Source organism: Eptatretus burgeri, chromosome 6 (assembly GCF_056783735.1).
Source record: "Eptatretus burgeri isolate ZD-2024b chromosome 6, Ebu_testis_v1, whole genome shotgun sequence".
Classification (NCBI taxonomy): domain Eukaryota; kingdom Metazoa; phylum Chordata; class Myxini; order Myxiniformes; family Myxinidae; genus Eptatretus; species Eptatretus burgeri.
Genome location: NC_140966.1, coordinates 107606427 through 107630432, shown reverse-complemented (window position 1 = coordinate 107630432; position 24006 = coordinate 107606427). Strand labels below are relative to the sequence as shown.

Below are 24006 nucleotides of genomic sequence, written 5' to 3'. Positions count from 1 at the left end.
TATCGCCAAGTTGAATTTTGGTGTCATAACCTGTTTGAGTTTTGGGATAACAACAAGTTTGAGGTTTAGTTGTAGTGTCAAAAGGGGGCGGGGGGGGGGGGGTTGTTGCAGTAATGTGTCCCATTTCTCAAAGTTGCAATATCCGCTCGCTTATGTTCACTCATATTTCTCCTTTTCAAACTGGAACACATGACTTCATCAAACACAACCCTTTTGGCACGACTTTCCCTGCAAGGCTGGGCTTCGCCTTCCTTTCACATGATCATTTCTTTAACCAAATTGAGTCGTTAAATAGAGATCCTTTAAACATTTGTAATATTTTATTTTCAGGAATAACTTAATTTATTCATCAGTTAAAAATAAGGTGGTGGTAGCCCATTAAAATCCCCAACCCCATTTTAATTAATAATGATACTTTAAATCCATAAGGTAATGTATTTATTCCATCACTCATGATATATCTCTTATCATCAAATGCTGTGAGAGCTTTCTTGCTAACAGTCTCTGAGAATATTTCGTGTTTATAATTTCTCATAAGAACATAAGTTGTTGAGATGCCAGATCCAGGAGAGAAAGTTGTATTGAATGAAACAAATAAATGTATAAAACACCCATTTGTAATATATGCTGATTTTGAGAGCATCTTGGAAAAGACTGATGATATTATATTTAATAATATCAAAAGCATATTCCTTTCGGGTTTTGTTATTACATTAAATCATCTGTAGGAAGTAAATATGATAAGTTGGAGTTGTATCGAGGACCTGATGCTGCTTCGGAATTTGTTCAAAGGATTGAGGATTATTCCATTAAGCTATCTAAATTTATGTCAAGAACAAAGAAATACCTTAACTTGTCTCCTCATGAAGAGAAAAAATTTGATGAAGGAAGGATTTGTCATATATGCTCAGAGGCTTTGGTAAAAATAACAAACTGATAAAAGGGTTAGAGATCATTGTCATAAAACGGAGAAATATAGAAGAGCAGTTCCTAATAATTGTTATCTTAATTATGGAATCCCTACATTTCATACTTGTATTTCTTCATATTAATTTTCATGATGAAATGCATCTCTTTATCAAAGAACTAAGTAAGATTCCTGGAAAGATAACAGCAATTCCTAATACAGATCAAAATTATTATACATCTTATTTAGAAAACATATTTATACTCGTGAAATGGGTGTAAATACAAATATTAGATTTCTTGACTCATAAATTTATGGCAAGCCCTCTAAGTTATTTGGTTTCAAACATCTCTTTTCCTATACTTTTTGGTCAATTTAAGACTGAGCCGACTTGGGTAAGGACATTTCTCTGCTAACTAAAAAGGACATTTACCCACATGATTATATGGATTCCTTTGAAAGATTTAAAGAAACAAGACTTCCTCCTAAAAAGCGTTTTTGTAACAAGTGAGGAAGACGTCATATTACGGGTGAAAAATATGACAGAGTGAAACAAGTTTGGAAAGAGTTTGAAATAAAGAATATGGGTGACTGACATGCCCTTTTTTTGTATACCTTGTCGAGGCTCATATGAGAGCTAACACACAACGCACAGCAAGGGGGATATGAGGCAAGAGGGGTGGGAGTGGGAAGGACAAAACAGGGGAAACAGAAACATTAGGAGATCTGTGGAAGGGAGAGGGATGGGGCAGGGAATGTGGGGAATACAAGATGGACATTACAGGAATTGCAGGAAAGAAAGCAGGGAATTTGAAGGAGGTGGGCTTGGGGTGGATTAACGGGGGTAGAAAAGATGAAGGATTTGGATGAGGGATGATAGGTGGTGGTGATCAGCTGTTTTGAAGGCCTGGAGGGAAGAATGGGATTTAATCGAGTGAGGGAGTTTATTCCAAAGGCGGGAAAAAAGAGGAATGAAAGAGTGAAGGTGAGCAGTGATTCGTGATTTTGGTAGTTGTACCAGAAGGGGGTTGTTGGTGGACCTTGAGCGCCCTGCAGAAATGTGGTGGGGACAAATCGCAGAGAGAGCGGGGGGGGGCAAGACTGGAGAGGAGATGGGAGAAGAGAGAAAGACCACTGACCTGCCTGTGGTGAGAGAGTGAGAGGCGCAAAGACTCAGCCTCATAGCGGGAGATGCCAATGATCCGAAATGCCTTGGTTTCCACAGCATGAAGCCGAGACAGGTGGGAGGCAGGAGCACCAGCCCCATAGGGGAGAGCAGTACTCCATCAGGCTGTGGACCAAAGCTTTGTAAGTGGTCAGAAGCTCAGGTGGGCCAAGGAAGGATTTTGCACGACGGAGGATTCCCAGTTGGCGACTGGCTTTGGAGGCCAGGTTTTAAATGTGGCTTTCCCAGGAAAGATCATGGCGGATCATGAGACCCAGGAGCTTGAACGAAAGGACTTCTTCCAGAGGATCATTGAGAAAGTTGATGGGGGGGGGGGGGGTTCTAAACGGTCCTTTCGGAGAGACATAGTGAGAGTGTGAGATTTGTCCGGATTGAAAGACATGTTTTATGGGTTGGACCAGTTTGTGATTTCCCAAGATCTGCAGTGAGCAAAGAAGCTGCTGCATACCGGTCTGAGGGATGGCAGATGGTACAGCAGAGGGTGGGGTCGTCAGCAAAGAGATAAAGAGGATTTTCCAGAGAGTTGGAGAGATCATTGATGAAAACCAGAAAAAGAACAGGGCCCAGAACGCTACTTTGAGGAATTCCAGCCTGGACAGGAAGAGGGGATGAAAGACCTCCATTTCAGGCCACACATTGACTGCGACAGGAGAGGAAGTCTGCGAGCCATGAGTGGAGATGGCCTTGGATACCATAGGAAGAGAGTTTGGTGAGCAGGGCAGGGTGCCAGACTGTGTCAAAAGCACGTGATATATCCAGGTATACGGCTCGGATTTCCTGTCTGGCACTGAGGGCTTCCATCCATTGTTTGGAGAGCAGAAGCAGCATATCCAAGGTAGAGTGACCTAGTCTGAAACCAAATTGATGGTAACAGGATGGTATGGACAGTGGAAGCTTTGTTTTATTTGCAAAGCTTTGCAGAATTCCTTGCTAATATCCAATGTGAAATGTGATCCTTTATCACTGGATATTGTGTAAGGTATCCCATACCTGCAAATGTACTCTTTGAGGAAAAGCTTTGCCACCGTCCTTGCATCACATGTTCTTCATGGATATGCCTCAATCCATTTGGTGAACATATCAACCACTACCAAAATGTGGTTGAAATTACAGCATTTTGGCATGGTTATAAAGTCCATTTGAACGTGGAAGAAAGGCCCCCAGGGTAGAGGATGAGCTCCTTCCGGTTGCTTAAACACTATACCAACATTATGGTGTTGACAATACACACAGCTTCTTCAAAAAATTTCTGCCACAGCTGCAAATCCTGGAGCGTGCCATGTTCGTAGCACCTCCTTCTGCATCCCCCGTTTTCTCGTGTGGCCACTTCCATGAGCCAAACTAGCAAGCCATGGTAAAAGTGCCTTTGGTGCAACCACATTACCCTCCTTTGAGACCCAAAGTTTTGTTTCCGCATCATAACAGCAACCTGTTTTCTCGCACTCGGCTCTTTCACTTGCCTCAGTTTCCTCCTGTAGTGCTGCAATGTCATCATTAGTCGGCGTCTCTTCCTCATTTTTCTCTTTGTGAGCATATTTGCTATTTGTTGTGATTTTGCTGCTTGTTTTGCTGCTAAATCAGCAAAAGCATTTCCTTTTGAGACCATATCTCTGCTTGTATATGCTCGGCATTTCACTCTCGCTATTTGTTTTGGTAAGTGAATTGCATCAAACAGTTCCGCTATCAATTTACCATTTTTGACTGGCGTAAATTGTGATGTTATATACCTCCTTATTTTCATAAGAGCCCCAACATCATGTGCCACCCCGTACGCATGTCAGGAATCCGTATATTGGGTAGTCAATCTAGTCTACCCTTATTATCAGTATTTCCGTCGATATGTTTGTCTGTCTGTCTGTCTGTCTGTATGTTCGGTCCAGTGATCCGTTAATACAATGGTGATTTCGATGAAACTTGGTTGGTAGGTTCATACCATGATCTCGTTGTGTGCAAATGAGAATCGTTGCTATGGACCCATCTGTTGCCCAGCAACGGACCTTTGAAATTTTCAAAAAAATCTCAAAAATTAATTTTTTCGAAAATCAAAAAATCGGGCCACGAGCGACTGTGGGCAGTACATTCAGCCATATTGTCAAAAATTTCCAACCGGATCCTATGAAAACTGTCGGAGAAGATAGACTTTGAATGAACCCTGGTTGAAAACAATAAAAAAACGAAGTTCGTTATATCTCAGAGACTATGAGTCAGATATACATGAAACTGGTATGGTAGGTTCATGGGATGTCCTAGTTATGTGTGAGAAAGAACCGTTGCTATGGACGCTTTTGTTGGCTAGTAACGGCTGAAAAACGACTAAATTCGACTTGATCGACTTCCCATGTCCGCCTACTGGTTTGTATTATTATGCTCCTATACTCGGCAAGGTTGCATGCTGCAATTAGCGCACATAGTTCTGCCTGTTGTGCGGAATAATGTCGAGGTAGTTTAGCACTTTCCAAAATGCCGCTTTCAGAGCACACTGCATATCCTGACAGTAATGGCTCGTCTGCTGTTCTTGTTGATGAGTCATCCACAAAGACTATAATTTTGGGGTTTTGCAGCGGGATGTCCTTTAAGTCCGTCTGGTAAGTAGCAGTATTCTTCACTCCCTCCTCAGAGTTATGTTCCTCCCCATTATCAGCAAAAGACATCAAGGACGCTGGGTTCAGTGCGGAACATCTTTTGATGACCACATTCTTTGCTTGAATTAACACGAGGTCATATGTCATTGCCCTTACTGCTGATAGGTGTTGCATTTTTGCCTTCAGCAAAACAGAACTTAAACAGTGCGGTACCTGCAGTACTAAAGGCTATCTCATCATGATCTGACTTGGGGTTTGTACAGCATATGAGGCAGCAGCTACTGCCTACAAACATGGTGAAAATCCTTGCACCACAGGGTCTAGTTTCGTGCTGGAATATGCTAAGGAACCCATTTTGTCACCATGCTGCTGTGTTCGTAATGCCTGTGCAAATCTATCTCTCTCATGGGTATATAGAAAAAACGTCTTATCATAATCATGCAAACCCAAGGCTGGTGTCATTGACCAAGTTGTTTTGACCTTTTCAAAGTTTTCTTCTGCTTGTTGTGTCCACTCCACCGGCTTCCGTGCTTTGTCCAGCATCATGTCTACCAGTGGTCTATCTAACCAGTGCTGCATAATTAGGCACCCATTGTCTACAATATCGAACCATCCTCAAGAAATGTCTCACTTCTTTCTTTGTTTTGGGTTTTGGAACGTTCAGAAATAGCATGCACCTTGTCATTTGACAATCTTCTCGAGGTTCCACTCAATACAACAGCTGTATGTTACCCTAGGTATGTTACCTGGGTTTCACACAGTTGTAATTTGGCCTTTTGCACTTTATGGCCTTTGGAAGCTAGTGCTCTTAAAAGGGTTAAGGTGTCCTTTTTGAAATTATCCTCTGATGTTGAGCAAATCAACAAATCATCAACATATTGTAACAAGGTGGACAATTCAGTAAGCAATGTCATTGAAATCCTTGTGGAGTGCTCGCGACAACAATGTAGGGCTATCTGCAAAGTCCTGTGGCAGCACAATCCAAGTATACTGTACCCCATCATAGGTAAAAGCAAACAGGTTCTGTGAATCCTCATGGATTGGTATTGAGAAGAATGCACTACTTAAGTCAATTGTGGTGAAACACACTATATTGGATGGAATTGATGACAATATAGTCACTGGATTCGGTACCACGGAGTAAATTGACATGATGCATTTGTTAATTGCTGTTAAGTCCTGCGCAAATCACCTCGTCTGTTTACCTGGTTTCTTTACAGTCAAGACTGGCATGTTGCATTCACTGACGGTCTCTCTAATTACCCCCTGTTCGAGTGGTGCCATGATTACTGGGGCGATTCCTTTTCTGGCCTCCTCATGTGTAGGGTACTGTTTCATATGGGGTAGAGGCTTAGATTTCTCCACCATAATATGCACTGGCTCCACATCTTTTATCCTCCCTACTTCATTTGGGTGTGTAGTCCACAATTCCTTGGGCACCTGTGCCAACAAGTCCTCTTTCTCCACCATAGATAACATTTCTCTGCATGGTAGCTTATTCATCCGCTCAAAAAATGTCCACAGAAACCAAAACAGGTTGTTCCCACACATTCCCTTCATTCCCTTCCATACAATACAAATTTCAGCCCCGTACCTGAAATAAATATTGTCTCGACAAACCCTTCAATCATGTGATCATCAGCCCAATCTCCTTAGCTCTGTGTCCTTTTGCGACAATTAATGCAATATGCGGCATTATATTCATGGGTTTGTACATCAAGTCGCATTGTTGTGTAGTTCTCACTTCCAATACAATTCCCTATTTCCCCATACCATGCACGCAAATCTGTGGGGCAAGGATGAACAACTTCACAAACTACACGACACTCTCAGCACAGCCACCCGGATGTCAAATCTGCTCATCAAAAAGTGCTTCCCCACACCAGGCGACCCCTCCCCTCGAACAGCCGTGCAGTCTCCACGCCCGGCTCAGTTGTGTATGTATTATGTCCACAGCCCACAGCCGTCACACACAGAAAAATACTTTTCACCATTGTGAGTGGTTTAAATCGTTAAAGCTCATTCACATCAACTCATTCCTCATTCAAACATGTCATGGTAACCATGGTGACCAGATACCTTGACTAATGGTTCATAAAGTTGGCATGCACATGGCTGGAGTTACTATTTTCTTGACCACCATTGGAAATGCAATGGCAATCCTTGCACTGATGTATTCAAACTCCAGTGTTCTCACCAGTTGCCACGATTTTTGCATGGAATCCTCACCTGCCGGCATTTGGTTACACACACACACACACACGCTCACCTCCATGTATCTGCCTGCAGCCATTCACATAATGAGCGATCTGTACCTGCATGCTCTAACATGCGGCACCCTCTGCCACATCTGCATGGTTGGCTCACTCAGTGTTAGCTTTTACTGTCAATTTGAAATCTTTCTCCTCTTGTGCTAATTAGCACACGAGATACTCACCAAACACAAGTCATCGCTGGCACACCGCCCAACCACAAATTCCTGGCACAATCAACTGCAAAAACCCAAATCATCAACCAAACACAACCAATGATGCAACCATTTTTAACATTGATGCCATAATAGCTTTGTTATGCTCAAAGAATTGTTGTTTTTATCTTGATCCCATGTGCACTTTGCGATCAATAGATAAAAATCGAACAATTATTTGAGCTTCAATAGTTTTTTTTCCCCCCAGAAAAAGTTAATTTCCTTATTTCATTCAGTTTTACAAAAAATTATCCTGCAACCAGTTTCTCGAGCGTTTCAAAGACGAGCTGCCCCGACTCTTTCCCTTATCAGGAAAATCACACACAGCCTGGCAAACAAGGCAAATTCCTCCACTTCACAGCAAGGCTTCCCCACCCCGCTTTTTCATTTTGGTTCTGCTCCAGTCAACACGAGCAACTTTTGCTTCATTTCAACACAACTTCACCATTTAGGTGTAAATTCATGTTTTTCTCTCGAAACCAAACTAAAACTATATATTCTCTTTAAATAGGATCTTATGATCCAACCATCCCTCCACTGCATCCAGCACAATGACACCACCCTTTCATGCCTGATCTGACTGTCAATTATCCGAGCAACCTACATTGCATATACACAGCACGGCGGAGATCGTGCACTCCTCCGGATGCCCCACGCTCCGCACTCAAGCCTCATGTAGATTTCATTTTCATTCTCTCACGCTTGCAACCACAATACACCTGCATATATGTTCAACACACACGCACCCACATGCACTGAAACGTTGTATGCAAACTATTTCAGACACTTTCAGAACATTGACTCAACATAAACACCTCACATTAAATAACTTTGGTCCCATACATGATTAATTAAATAATTCTGATGTTACTTTGTTACCAGGATCAGCATCCTTTATTCATTCCTCGGGCACGCTCTCTCAAGTTCCATCTCGGCTGGTTTATTGTCCTCAATTATTTTCCGCATCTCCACTGCTACTGTCTTGTACAGATTCTCGGTGGCCTTAAAAGTAGCATTCGCTTCTGCACCTCTCCTCTTGCTCTCACCTGCTACTGGCACTGTCATTTGAATGTTTCCTTCCCATGCTCCCTGAGGATGGAGGAGAGCTATCGCCGCTAACATTTTCTGTACTTCTTTAAGGGTAGCTTGTGCATCTTTTAAACTCCCCTTTATGCTCGCACTCTTCGTCTGCTCCTCTCTCTTAAGGCTCTCTTCGGCCCACCTGCCACAGATTTTCCAATCAACTCGTTTTTGAGTCGTTTTGTCTTTTTCTCTCTCTATTAATTTCCTTCTCAAGTTTTCAATTCTGTTTCTGTGGAATCTCTGTTTTTCAGTTCACCCTGCCCACAACTTCACATCTTTTGAAGTACTCGACCCAAAGGTCTCATTCATATACTCGGCATTTGACCCACAAGGAGCGGGCGCATCGCCATCCCCTGCTTTTCGATGCTGGTTCCCCGTCACCGTACTTCTAAATCGCTCCGAGCACTCGTCAGCATTCCTCTTTTTTCCAGTGACTTCTTCAAAGCCCTTGGCCCCCGGCTTTCGCAACCTTGGCAGCAAAGTGCCCTCGTTACTCGCCCTTGTGGCTATTCTTGTGCCTTCCCGCCATCTCATGACTCGGGAGCTTAGTCCAACATGCAGTGCTCCTTTATGCCGTTCCCATGACCAGGCAGTTCAACAACTCTCTGCGCAATGCCTCTGGTCCTCCACCTCGTGACGAGGTGCTTTCATCAAAACATAACAAGATGTTACCCAACGAAAGGAATAACAAATCCCTTATTCCCTTACAGGTTGATGCCGGCCTCGTTTTACCCCGACGAAAACCCCAAAAGTATTTTATTTCACTCAATGAACATATATATATATATATATATATATATATATATATATATATATATATATATATATATATATATACATATATATATATCCTTACCATTTAAATTTTGGTTCGGGACTGCGCAGCTTCCGCAGAGAGGTGGGTAATCTGCCTGGCAGGAACAGGTCACAATCCAGCAGAGATCTCTCACGTTTGGCTCCACCAGTGTTCGCTGGTGGCTGTCAATGCGATCCTTGTCGCCAATTCTGTGGGGGCAGTTTTAGCCACCTCAAGACAGAAAAACCTTGAGTTCAATACAACCTGTTTATTCAGTAACAAATAAAAGATACTGTTGTTTACAAGAGGAAGCTTAGCCTGCAACAATGTTGCAAGCAGAAGACTTAACTCTACATACGATGTAGCGTGTATATATGTGGTCTCGCCAGGGCATGTCTAAACAACAAATGGAACTTTGTGGAATTTAAAATTACAACACAGGAGGGTAAGTGTACTCTTATTGGAGTTTGCTTATTGCCCCGGAAGGGGGGGTGTGGGGGGGTGGAGAATGTCATTCTTTGCTGCTGGCTCAGATAGTCAGCAAGCAGATAAGGTTTTACAAGGTTGTTTTTTTTACAACTCTAGAAGAATGTGTGTATTCTTGCGTCTCCTACTTTTCCCAGCATATATTTATTAAATTCTTTCTCAAAGTAATAAACTAAAGCTAATTGGCATTTTACCTCATTATAAATTCAATTAGTGCATGCCCATACATGCATGCCCGTACGTGTGTGGCCGTACGTGCGTGGCCGTACATGCAAAAAAACAAACAAAAACCTTTCAAACCACGTGCTAGAAACAACAACCACACAGACCGTTCCTTTGCTCTCGCGTGCCAATACGCGCGTGGCCGTATGTGTGTGGCCGTACGTGCAAAAATAAATAAGTAATAAACTTTCAAACAACCACACAGGCCGTTCCTTCGCTGTCGTAAACGACGACTGGATTGGGGCATTGTGTTAAAGAAAATCGAGAAAGAAATCGAGAAAGTACAGAATACAGTAATTTGATAAATCGAGAAAAAAAATCGAGAAAAAAAAATCGAGAAAGAATACAGTAATCGTCACTGACTGGATTGGGGCATTGTGTTGAAGAAAATCGAGGAATAAATCGAGAAAGTACAGAAATCGAGAAAGAAAGAATACAGAAAGTCGATAAATCGAGAAAAAAAATCGAGAAAGAATACAGTAATCGTCACTATCCGGAAGTCAGGAAGTTAAGTCCTCACTGTCAGGAAGTTCGCGTATCGCAGTTACGATTATTCGCAATTTTGTTTTAATGGCCAATTATTCAATTAGCGCCAACGTATTTTGTCTTTTCGCAATGTCATCGCAAAGAAAAACACAAAGAGAAGAGAAGAGAAGAGAAGAGAAGAGAAGAGAGAAAAAAAACGTACGTGCAAAAAAAAATAAATAAATAAAACTTTCAAACAACCACACAGGCCGTTCCTTCGCTCTCGTAAACGACGTGTCAATGCCATTTTCTGGGGGGAAAAAGTACCAAAACAGCAACAAAAAACATTTGTTTAAATTTTGTCTCCTACTTGCTTATTTTTGATCGGAAGTTATCGGGTGTTTAAAATTTACTTCCTTGTTCGGAGCATACCAGCTCACTCTGATATTAGGCCTAATTCACATTTGCCACGGCGGCCGTGGGGTCTCCAAAATCTACGGCCACTAGCAATTGTACGGCGGCCACAGTATTTCCACGGTCACACAATGTAGCAGTCACATATGTTTTTATTTTTCGGGGAGCCACACGGCGTATTTACAAATTGTGGAGACCGAAAAAGTGGGGTTGCCGTACGGTCTTTGATTTGACGTCACACGGTGACCTTAGGGCGTTCCTGCGGCAGCCATAGAATTTTCAAGGCAGACGCAAGGTGCCCGCAAGGCGACCGCAGGGCCAGACGAATGTGTGGCCAGATGGACGGTTACGAATGGGTAAATTTTTTATTTTTTATTTTTACCAGTTCTTTTGTTTTGGCTTGTCGAATTGCTACGGCGAACGTAGAAATGAAAAAAGTTATAACTCCGCGCTATAATTCCACGGCGACCTTACGACCTGTAATATATAGCCAAACGGCGTAGGGCCACCCTGAGGCCACCGCAGAAACTCTGCGGCTGCCGCACGTTTCTGTCAATTCAGAGGGCGTACGGCCGCCATATCCTCGCCATAGAGCAAATATGACAAGCTTTACCGAAATTTTTGCACCGTCTAATATGAAAATGATCATAACTTGGGGCATTTTTTTAATCTATAAATGCGCATAAGAAATCGAGAAATTATTAGAATACACGAAGTCATCACTATCCGGAAGTGCGTACATTGTAACCCGTAATGGGGAGCGCGGCTGAGGTTCTCTTCCCCCATCGCCCACGCCCACGCAGCAATGTGTCCTGTCATTGGTTGTTAAATAAATGGCCATAACTTGGGAAGCTCTTGTCTGATTAATATCAAACCTTGAAAAGGCACATACTCACGTCCCCAGCAATGTAGTTGGCAAGCTTCAATTAGATCGGACCAGTGGTTGTCGAGAAACAGCGGTTACAGACACACACACACACACACACACACACACACACACACACACACACACACACACACACACACACACACACACACACACACACACACACACACACACACACACACACACACACACACATTGCTGGAATTATAGAGAGATTAACAATTCAGTTTCCACAATGGCTAGGCAATGTCTGAAATCAACCCGAAGGAGATTTTAAATGGGTGAAAAAATACGAGTACAAATCTATCTGAGATGCTATAATCTCCACAAGTCAAGAAGGTTGCGATAAACGGGATTATGCGTGTTATTTTGAAGTAGATTTAAACTATCCACTAAAACTTCATTACAGATATAAAGACTTTCCTTATGGAGCTGCAAAAGTGATCCCGAATCGAGAGTTATTCTGTGGTTATAAACACATTTCTTTAGTTCTTCCAATAAGTTGAAATATATTCCAACAACTAAATTACTAACAACATTGTTTGATGAGAACAAGAGAAGTATGTTTTAAGGCCCAGTCACACCTTGACATTTTAGCCAGCTTATGCCAATTTTTGGAAAATTTGTCTAAAACGCTGGTACACGTCGAATACGTTATGGGTAAGTTTTGATAACATTGAGAGCACGCTGAAAAACACTGCCATACGTCGTTGTACGCTGGCTTTAAACGTTGTACTTTTCGGTTGTCCTCAAATTTTCCATGCATGAAATTTTAAGACTTATGCCAGCGTATGACTCACATGTTCCGCATAACACTGGCCATAAGTTGTCGGCACATCACGCGATAGCTGACACACGTCGACACACATCAAGGTAATGGTTAGCGTCAGTGTTCCAGACTCCCTGATTTTATTTTTTTATTTTTTTTTCTTCCTTCCTTCGGTATGATGGTGATTTTGACACTTCGATTTCTAGTGCGGTTATAATATAATATAATTAATAGGCTGCCGCTCAACGATTCAAATCATAACCGCACTTTACACTGAACACCGTCATACCGAATAAAAAAAAAACCGGGAGTCTGGATCACTGACGCTAACCATTACCTTGATGTGTTTCGACTTATGAGTACCTTTCAAGTAACGTGTGTCGATGTGTGTCAACGATCGCATATCGTGCGTACAACTTATTCCCATCGCATGCGGAGCGTGTGTCATACGGCAAGTACGTCGTAAAATTTTCAACATGTTTAAAATTACAAGACCTACTCCATTTAATATGACGTATGATAGCGTACTTTAGCATTCTATTCACGTATACCAAACTTACCCATACCGTATTCGACGTGCGCCAGCGTTTTAGACTCATTTTTAAGAGGTCGGCATACGCTGGCAAGATCTCCAAGGTGTGACTGCGATGTTGACACTTCCATTTCTGCGGCGGTTATGATTTGAATCGTTGTGCGGCAGCCTTATCATAACCTACACCACGTCATGGTCGGTGACGCGTGCAGCGCGCTATGCCGAAGTGAGACTATCGTTGGGCATAGGTTGTGAAGGCCGACAACAGGTTCAGCATTCGTTGGTATAAGTTATCTATAACACAACGAAACATTCTGTGTCCGTTACTAATACGTTATGCATAAGACCAAGTCGTTATGAATGCGTCCGAATCTTTAAAAAAAAAAAATTCAATATAAGCCAGCGTTTTACATACATTTTAATACATTGCCATTGCTGGCTAAAACGTCAAGGTGTGACTGGACCTTTACATCAACTAAATCTAAAGCAATTTATAGAGGCAGGGCGACAAGTTAAAAAGGTGCATTGGGCACTAAAGATTATTCAAAGTCATTGGTTCAGTAAATATATTGATCATAATTTGAGGATAAGAACAAAGGCGAATAATGATTTTGAGAAGGACTTTTACAAGTTGATGAATAATTCTGTATTTGGTAAAACATTGGAAAATATAAGGACTAGACAAAATGTAAGACTTGCTAAGACTTGGGAGCAGGTGGAGAAGTTGATAAATAAACCAAGCTTTAAAAGAGTAGAAATATTTACAGATAATTTTTGTGCTGTTCATTTGAGGAAAGAGAGTATAAAGATGGATAACGCGATTTATGTGGGAACATCTGTTTTAGATCTTTCAAAGTATTTCATGTATGATTACTTCAATAATAATCCAAATAAAAGATATGGTGAGAATATTGTTTTGCTTTGTATGGATACAGATAGCTTCATACTCAAGATAACGGCGGATTATGTTTATAATGATATGAAAGAAGATGAAGATATTTATGATACAAGTAATTATGATCCGAATAACCCGCTCTTTTCGAATAAGAATAAAAAGGTTATTGGTAAATTTGAAGATGAATTAGGTGAAAAGATACGAAGTGAATTTGTAGGTGTTACATCAAAGGCATATGCTTATAAATACTTAATGAGATGGTTAAATGAATTCAAATGTGAAAAGAAACGAAAAGGTCTCAAGAAGAGTGTATTAAAAGAGACCATTAACTTTCAACATTACCTTGAATGTACATTCAACAGAATGATGTTTATAGAGAGATTAATCTTATTAGAAATTATAACCATGAAATATTCTCAGAGACTGTTAGTAAGTAAGCTCTAACAGGATATGATGATATTAGATATACTTTTAATGAGTGATGGAATAAATATATTACCTTGTGAGTTTAAAGTATTAGTTTTTAATAAATATGGGGGTAGGGGTTTTAACGGGCTACCACCTCCTTTTTTAAACTGATGAATAAATTAAGTTATTCCTGAAAATATATCACAAATATATATATATATATATATATATATATATATATATATATATATATATATATATATATATATATATATATATATATATATATATATACACACACACACATATATATGATCTCTATTTGATGACACAATTTGATTAAATAAATGATCATATAAAAGTAATGCGAAGCCCAGCCCTGCAGGTTAAGTCGTGTCAAAAGGGAGGTGTTCGACGAAGTACGGTGTTCCAGTTGGAAAAGGAGAAACACGAGTGAGCATAAGCGAGCAAATGTTGCGACTTTGAGAATGGGACATACAACTGCGGCAAACCCTACCTTTTGACACTACTTTTAGTATGTTTCAGGATTGGTATAATAACCATTTGAGTTTTGGTAATATAATCAGTTTCAATTTTGTTAATATAATGATTTGAGTTTTGGTCATATAATCAGTTTGAATTTTGGTGTTATAACCATTTGAGTGTTGGTAATACAACCAGTTTGAGGTTTGGTAATGAAACCAGTTTGAGTTTTGGTAATACAGGGTGGAGCAGAGCCGACTGACACATTTGGATATGTGAGAATTGAAACACACGAGGTTCATGTTCAAAGCTTGCAATTTTATTATTTATGGACGATAACATCAGGAAGGTGGCCTCCACCAATTGTAGTGCATTGTCTTAGAAAAATGGTCCCACGACCCCAAAAGTTCACAACACAACCCTCGGACAGGAGAGCGGTCAGAAATGTGTCAGTCAACACTGTTCCACCCTGCATTACCTGTTTGAGTTTTGGTAGTATAACCAGTTTGAGTTTTGGTAATATAATTAGCTTGAATTTTGGTATTACAACTATTTGAGTGTTGGTAATATAACCAGTTTGTGGTTTGGTAATATAATCAGTTTGAGTTTTGGTATATTAACCAGCTTAAGTTTTGGTACTATCACCAGTTTGAGTTTTGGTTTTATAACCAGTTTGAGTTTTGGTAGTACAACCAGTTTGAGTTATGTGATAACCAGTTTCAGTTCTCGTTTTACAACCCATTTTAGTTTTGGTATTATAGCCAGTTTGAATTTTGGTATTATAACTTGAATTTTGAATTTAAAAATTTGAATTTTGGCATAATAACCAGTTATATTTTGAGTATTAAAACCAGTTTGAGTTTTGGCATTATAACCAGTTTGAGGATTAGTATTATAAACTGTTTGAGTTTTGGTACAATGACCAGTTTGAGGTTTAGTATTTAAACCAGTTTGAGTTTCGGAATTATAAACAGTTTGAGGATTGGTATAATAACCATTTGCATTTTGGTGTTATATTCAGTTTGAATTTTGGTAATATAACCATATGAGTTTTGGTAATATAAACAGGTTGAGTTTTGGTATTACAATGATTTGAGTGTTGGTAATATAAACAGTTTGAAGTTTGGTTATATAACTATTTGAGTTTTCATAATATTACCCATTTGAGTTTTAGTAATGTACTCAGTTTGAATTTTGGTATTATAACCAGTCTCAGTTTTGGTAATACAATAATTTTGTGTTTTGATAATATACCTAGTTTTAGTTTTGGAACTATAACCAGTTTGAATTTTAATATTCCAACCAGTTTGATATTTGGTATTATAACTGCTTTGAATTTTGATTTTATAACTTGTTTGAGTTTTGTTCTTATAACAAGTTTGAATTTTGGTATTACAACGATTTGAATGTTGGTAATATAACCAGTTTGAGGTTTGGTAATATAATCAGTTTGAGTTCTGGTAATACAACCAGTTTGAGTTTTATAATACAGGGTAGTGAAAAGTGGACTGACACAATTGGATATGCGATAATTGAAACACACGAGCTTTATATTCAAAGCTTCCAATTTTATTATTTATGGTAGATAATATCAGGAAGGTGGCCTCCACCAGTTGCAGTGCATTGTCTTAGAAAAATGATACCACAACCCCAAAAGTTCCCAAAACACCCCTCGAACAGAGTTGCGGTTGAAATGTGTCAGTCGGCTCTGCGCCACCCTGTATTACCAGTTTAAGTTTTGATTGTCTAACCAGTTTCATTTTTGGTGTCATAACAAGTTTGAGTTTTGGCAATATAACCATTTGAGTTATGTTTTTATAACCAGTTTGAGTTTTAGTATGAGAAAACCAATTTTAGTTTTTATGTTATAATCAAGTTGAATTTTGGAATTATAACTTGTTTGAATTTCGGTATGATGACCAGCATGAGTTGTTGTGATATAACCATTTTGACTTTTGGTATTTAACCAGTTTGAGTTTTGGTATTTAACCAGTTTGAGTTTTGGTAAAATAACCAGTTTGAGTTTTGGTATTTAACCAGTTTGAGTTTTGGTAAAATAACCAGTATGAGTTTCAGTTGCATAACCAGTTTGAGTTTTGGTAATATATCCAGTATGAATTTTATTAACATATCCAGTTTGAGTTTTGGTAATATAACCAGTTTCACTTTTAGTAATATAACGAGTTTGAGTTTTAGTAATACAACCAGATTGAGTTTTGGTCATGTTAGCAGTATGGGTTTTAAGTAATAAATGTTATTTTCATTTTGGAAATATAACCAGTTTGCGTTTTGGTAAAATAACAAGTTTGCATTTTGGTAATATAACCAGTTTGAGTTTTATTAATATAACCAGTTTGAGTTTTGGTAATATAACCAGTTTGTGTTTTGGTCATAACCGCAGAGACCCTTCCTATGGTCGATGTTGTTTCAAGCATGTAACACGTTCTTCTAATGCACACCTTTTATTGGGCGGTGTGTCGGCAACTGACAGCTCTGTGTCGGCAAAAAAGAAATACTGCATGAAGTTACATGCATGAAGTAAAAACATCTCACTGCACTGGAAAATGTGGGGACAGGAATACTGTGCTGTAAATGGTGGAGACTTGTAATACCCTCCCCCACCTGGAGCGGCAATGCACAGTACATGTTTACATAGAGAATTTACGTCCTCCCCCCCCCCTCAAGACCACCAGCAATGATGAAATCACCCTTATACATTAACTTGGGTCATGCTGATCCTATATAGCAAGTCCGGATGGAATCGGCCTACATCCATGGGAGTAATAGCGCGACAAACAAACAAACAAACAAACACACAAACATCAGTCCATTAATTGTCATGAGGATAAGGGAAGAAAGGGGGAAGTGATTGTAAATTTAATGTTCCATCTTGATGTACTTTGAACATTGTTCTTTACAAATGGGAAAAGGAACAATGCAGGGATCATCGGATAAATGGCCTTCTCCTTTGCCAAAGTTCCCTGTGTATGTATATATATGTATATATATATATATATATATATATATATATATATATATATATATATATATGTATATATATATATATATATATAAACACACAATGCACAGCAAGGGGGGTATGAGACAAGAGAGGCAGGAGAGGGAAGGACAAAACAGTTGGGAACAGAGACATTAGGAGATCTGTGGAAGGGAGAGGGGTGGTGCGAGGAACATGGAGTATACAAGATGGACATTACAGGGACTTTCAAGAAGGAAAGTAGGGAATTTGAAGGAGGTGGGTTTGGGGTGGATTAACGGGGGTAGAAAAGATCGAGGTTTTTGATGGGGTAAGATAAGAGGTGGTGGCGAACTGCTATTTTGAAGACCTAGAGGGAAGAGTGGGATTGAAAAAAAGCGTGGGAGTTTGTTCCAAAGGCGGGGAAAAAAGAGGAATAAAAGAGTGAAGGTGAGCAGTGATTCGTGATCTTGGTAGTTTTACCAGAAGGGGGTTGTTGGCGGACTTTGAGCGCTTGCAGAAATATCGTGGGGACATATCTCAAACAGAGCAAAAGGGGGGCGTGGGGGCGAGATGGGAGAGGATACTGTAGAAGACAGAAGGAGCACCGACCTGCCTGCGGTGAGAGAGTGAAAGGCCCAAAGACTCAGCCTCATAGCAGGAGATACCAATGATCCTAAATGCCTTGGTTTCCACAACGTGAAGCCGAGAAAGGTGAGAGGCAGGAGCACCAGCCCCAAGGTGGGGGAGAAGTACTCCATCAGGATGCGGATGAAAGCTTTGTATGTGGTCAGGAGCTCAGGTGGGCAAAGGAAGGACTTTGCACGATGGAGCCCAGTCGGTGACTGGTTTTGGAGGCCAGGTTGGAAATGTGGCTTTCCCAGGAAAGATCATTGCAGATAGTGTGTCAGGTTGTTTTGTGTAAGGTTGTTAAGAAGAGGAAGAATTGGGGAAGGGATGACAGAATTGGACATGATGGTGTATGGAGTTGGAAGAGAAAGATTGAGACATTGGGAAGGGGGATGGATTGAGGATTTGGGGTTGGATGGGGGGTTGAGTACTTGGGGTTGGGGCAGTTGAGGAGTTGAAGAAGAATGGGGGCAGGGATGACAGTTGGCTTGGAGGGAGGGAGGGAAGAGAGGGGACAGGGGTTGGGTTTGAGGCCTTGGATGGGGTGGGGAAGGGGTAGTTGAGGTCATTGGGTTTGGAGGGGGATTGTGGATTTCAAGAAAGGGGAAGAGAAGCACATAATTTGTGTGTGGTGGTAGTGCGGGGCAGAGAGAGGTCAGAGTTGGGAGGGGGGGGTTAAGGACATGGGATTGTCTGTTTGTGTGTGGGGGGGGGGGACGATGAGGGGGGTAGGGACCTGAAGTCACATTTTGCATTATGCAGAATTTCCATGGATCCGTGATTGTCCAGTTGTGTCCATTTGGTCTGTCGGGTCTTTTGGATGCCTTCGTTCTTTTGTGTCCTCCTGGTCTTTTGTGTCCTCAGGTCATTTGGGTCCTCAAGGTCTTTTGGGTCCTCTGGATCTTTTGGGTGTCGGGGTCCCCGGGGACTTTGTGTCATCTGGGACTTTTAGGTCCTTGGGGTCTTTTGCATAATTGTGGTTTTTTGGGTCCTCTGTGTCCTTTCAGTATTTTAGGTCTTCAGGGATCATTGGGGTCTTTTTGGTCCTTGCAATCTTTTGTGTCTTGTGGGTCTTTGGGGTCTTTTCAGTCTTCAGGGTTTTTTGGGGTCTCTGGAGTCTTTTGGGTCTTTGGGTTCTTTTGGGTCTTTGGTGTCCTTGGGGTCTTTTGGGCATTTTGTTCTCGGGGTCTTTGGGATACTTTGGGTCTTTTTGGTCTTTTCAGTCTTCTGGGTCTTTTGGTTGTTTGAGGTTTTTGAGATCTTTTGAGTAATTTGTGTCGTCGGGGTCTTTTGGTCTCTTTGGGGTCTTTAGGGTCTTTTAGTTGTCTGGGGCCTTTGGCTATTTTGGGTCTTTTGTGTCATCAGGTTCTTTGGGGTCTTCATGTTCTTCTGGGTCTTCAGGGTCTTTTGGGACTTTGGGGTCTTTAAGGGTCTTCAGGGTCTTTTAGGTCCTTGGGATCTTTTGGTTATTTTGGGAACAGGAACAATGCAGGGATGATTTTGTATGTGGTCAGGAGCTTTGTATTCTAACTATAAACACTGCTGTCTGTCTGTAACAATATAACCAGTTCGGTTCCACTCAAAACAATATTACGATCATTTTACCTTTTATACTTTAGCTTGCATAACAATAAAATTTAATAACAATAAGGTGGATAAAATCAACTGTGAGAAACTTTAATAAATGTGCTGCGTTTGTCTTTCACCAATTTGAGTTTTGGTACTCATGAGAAAATGAATCAATTTTTAAAAGGTTGATTTTATCAATGGTATGATGATAAGAGTGTGTTTGAAGTTTCGTGCTTTCTTCAGTTTGAGTGGAGTTTTGGTTTTGTAACCAATTTTAGTGGAGTTTTAGTTTTTCCTTTTAAACCTTAGCTTGTATAACAATAAAATTTAATAACAATAAGACAGATATAATTAACGTTGAGAAACGTTAATAAATGTGCTTCATTTGTCTCTAACCAGTTTTGAGTTTTGGTACTATCACCAGTTTGAGTTTTGGCACTACAATGAGTTTGTGTTTTGTTTTTATAACTCATTTTCGTTTTGGCACGATAACTAGTTTAAATTTTGGTATCGAAACCAGTTTGAGTTTTAGTATTATAACCAGTTTGAGTTTTGGTATTATAATCAGTTTAAATTTTGGTATCAAAATCTGTTCGAGTTTTGGTATTATAATCAGTTTAAATTTTGGTGTTATAACGGGTTGGAGTTTTGGTAATATCATCCAGTTTTGGTATTGTAACTTGTTTGAGTTTTGTTCTTGTAACCAGTTTTCGTTTTGGTATTATAACCAATTTGAGTTTTAGAATTATTACCAGTTTGAGTTTTGGTATTATAACCACTTTGAATTTTGATTTTATATCTAGTTTGAGTTTTGTTGTGATGACAAGTTTAAGTTTTAGTATTACAACTAGTTTGATATTTGTTGTTATTACCGTTTTCAATTTTGGAATTTTAACCAGCTTGAATTTTGGTGTAATAACCATTTTGAGTTTTGGTATTACAACCAATTTGCGTTTTGTTTGTACCACCAGTTTGAGCTTTGGCATTATAATGAGTTTGTTTTGCTATTATACCAGTTTGAGTTTTGGTATTCCAACCAATTTGTGTTTTGTTGGTACCACAAGTTTAAGTTTTGGTATAATCACCAGTTGAGTTTTTTTATTGCACCAGTTTAAGTTTTCTTTTCATAACTAGCTTGAGTTTTGTTTTCATAAATAGTTTGAGTTTTGGTATCATAACTTGCTTGAGTTTTGGTATTACAACCATTTTGAGTTTTGTTATTATAACCAGTTTGAATTTTTGTATAATAACCAGTTTGAGTTTTCATATGATAACCTGTTTGAGATGAGTTTTGGTTCTGTAAACAGTTTGAGTTTTGGTACTAGACCTGCTTGAGATGAGTTTTGTTACTGTAACGAGTTTGAGTTTTGGTATTATATCCAGTTGAGCTGACTTTTGTTGCTATAAACAGTTTGAGATGGCTTTTGGTACTGTAACCAGTTTAACTTTTGGTACTATAACTAGTTTGAGTTTTGGTACTGCTTTGAGTTTTTTTTTGAGTTACTGCTTTTTGAGTACTTTGAGTTTTGGTACACTTTGAGTTTTGGTACTATAACCAGATTGATTTGAGTTTTAGAACAATAACCTGTTTGAGGTTTAGTGCTTTCATCAGTTTGTGTGGAGTTTTGGTTTTGTAACCAATTTTGGTGGAATTTTCGTTTTACCTTTTATACTTTAGCTTGTATAACAATAAAATTTAATAACAATAAGATGGATAAAATTAACTGTGAGAAACGTTAATAAATGTGCTGCGTTTGTCTTTCACCAGTTTTGAGATTTGGTACTATAACCAGTTTGAGTTTTGGTACTCATGAGAAAAGGAATCTATTTTTAAAAGGTTGATTTTATCAATTGTATGATGATAAGAGTGTGTTAACTGCCCAATAGTTTTGTTCACTTGGTTATAACAAAACGTTATTTTGTCTTTCGAGAACCCACGTCAGAGTAAAATCTTTTTCACTGATGAATCTGATTGCTCAACACCAATTACCCACACCTTCTTTTTCACGGTGGTTGAGGGTACTGTTGTGGATTTTCGGTGGATAAATTGATCATTTATCTCATCCGTCAGATCTTGATCTATTGTGTTTGTCGGAATGGACAATTTTCAAAGATGTTAGTGTCAGTCACCATGGTCTTGCATCACACCTACATCACCTTGACAAATGGTTATTCCATTGAGTTTTCAAAAAGGTTGACAGCTTTAGCTTGGCTTCGGAGTCTCAATTGTGGTCCCATGAGCACAAGAATCACTAATTTATTCCCATAACATCAACATCTTTGACATGTTATTATTATTTTTATTATTATTATCTTTGTGATGTCGCCATTTCATGAGTAGCGCCCTAAAAGCTTCAATCTGCTTGCGAATTCTCAGTTTTAAAAAAGTTGTTGTCATTTCATATACTTACTTATTCGACTCATTATTATTATTGTTATAAACTTTTCTATATTTTTTAGAGATCAAAAATAACCCTCTGTTAACAATAAAAGGCCTTCTAAACATTATGTGCTTGACATCATTGGCAATGGAAAAGCAAAACTGAGTGCTTTATTTTTGTCCAAAATTTAGGGGAGTGCAGGGAGAGCCAGGTGGCGGATGATCGTAGGATGACGTACTGGTAGTGGGGTGGTGTGCAAGAAACACGATACATACAACCAAGTGCACAAACAAACCGGAAAGCAGGAGAGAAAGAAGTGAAAGTTAAACGGTATGCTGGCACCATCGTGGTGTGTTTATTTATTTACTTATTTGTTTATTTTATTATCGACTTGTGCTTCAGGTTCCCAATAATCTTGTATTGTTCATGCTGGAAAAACATCGTTCATTTATATTCACAATTCGGTTCCTGCTTAGGTCATTAAAATGTTTGACACAATGATTACCTAAACATCATTCCTTGCCAGACAGAAAGTTTTTATTGACCTTTTCTTTAAAAAAAACAAAAACCCATTATATATATATATATATATATATATATATATATATATATATATATATATATATATATATATATATATATATATATATATATATATACATACAAACAAGTTTCATGATGCACAACGCCCTTTCTTCCATCAGAGTGAAAGCTGCTTCATTATCATCCTCATTTGTATCTGCATACATCACCCTTTGCTACTGTTTGTAATTTTAGTCTTTTGCTCAGTTTTCCACAAATCAAACAGCAGTTGTTTTCAGCACAGAAATTTAAACCGACCAGTGTTAATGAACACATTTATTGCGCTGGACTTGCGGCCTCATTGGTTCAGAGCATCGTTTGTGCGTCATTGTACGGAGCATTCGGCATTCAGTGTCACCGAAACCTTTATAAACACCTGCATTGGCATAATTTCTACGCTGCCAACCTTGTACTAACGAATAATGTGTCAACATGCAAGCGACACGATTCCTAAATGGACAAACGCTCAATCGTATTCATTTTCATTGCTTGTATCTCAGTTGTGTCCCAGACTTGGTGCTCCAATCGTTATTTGTCTGTGTCCAACGGGTTTTTGTCTTGAAATACAACCGGGACGTTCTCGTCTTGATCTGAATAGCTGTTACAGAAGGATAGTATGCATACAATGCTGCTCGGAGGAGAGTTCAAAAGGTTGTCGGAATGAGATATTCTCAACAGTTTGAGAAACACCAACATTTCTTCATTTTCAACACTAAAGTGTGTTTGTGTGGGTGTTTATATATATATATATATATATGATATTCCCTTAACTTTTACTTGGATGTTGAAAAATAAATAAAACGCCCCTCTCCCCAATTCCTCCCTCACTCCCTGTGCACCCCCCTCCCCAAACATCCTTGCTATCTGTCGTTAATGCAACTAACAATCACCACCAAATCCTTCTCCTGACATCGCACCAGTATCGAACAAATACTCGCGAACTTAGCTTTCTATTCCAATGAGGCGTTAGTTTTCTACGTTAAAATATTTTTCCGCACTGTTTATATTTAAGTACGATGTCGGCTTAAAATGAACAGTGTACATTTGCTTGCATTTTGAATGATAAGAAAAACTGTTCTCATGAATATTACGACCCGTGCATTTGATTTACTGTGCAAGCTCTTTATACCGCGATCTAAATCGTACGTCGCTTTTTGAACGAGCGGAACACGGTTGACCATGCGAAGTAAACGGAGTGCATCGATGTGAAAGTTCGGTTGAACTTTCAAACGAAAGTGACGTTCCTTTGTCCGAGCGCACGTGCACGGGGCCCTGCGCAAATGTGC

The 24006-nt window shown here is 39.5% G+C and overlaps 1 protein-coding gene across 4 annotated transcripts in view; it reads left to right on the top strand.

Moving 5' to 3' along the window:
• Positions 1-24006, top strand: part of LOC147025557 (uncharacterized) — a 180610-nt gene that overhangs the window by 73258 nt on the left and 83346 nt on the right. The window contains exon 2 of one of the 4 annotated variants that reach the window (XR_015059569.1): positions 22330-22468. The exons of the other annotated variants lie outside the window; for them this stretch is intronic. The gene's annotated coding sequence lies outside the window, so the exon portion shown is untranslated. The remainder of the gene's footprint in view (positions 1-22329; positions 22469-24006) is intronic. 4 annotated transcript variants of the gene reach the window in all.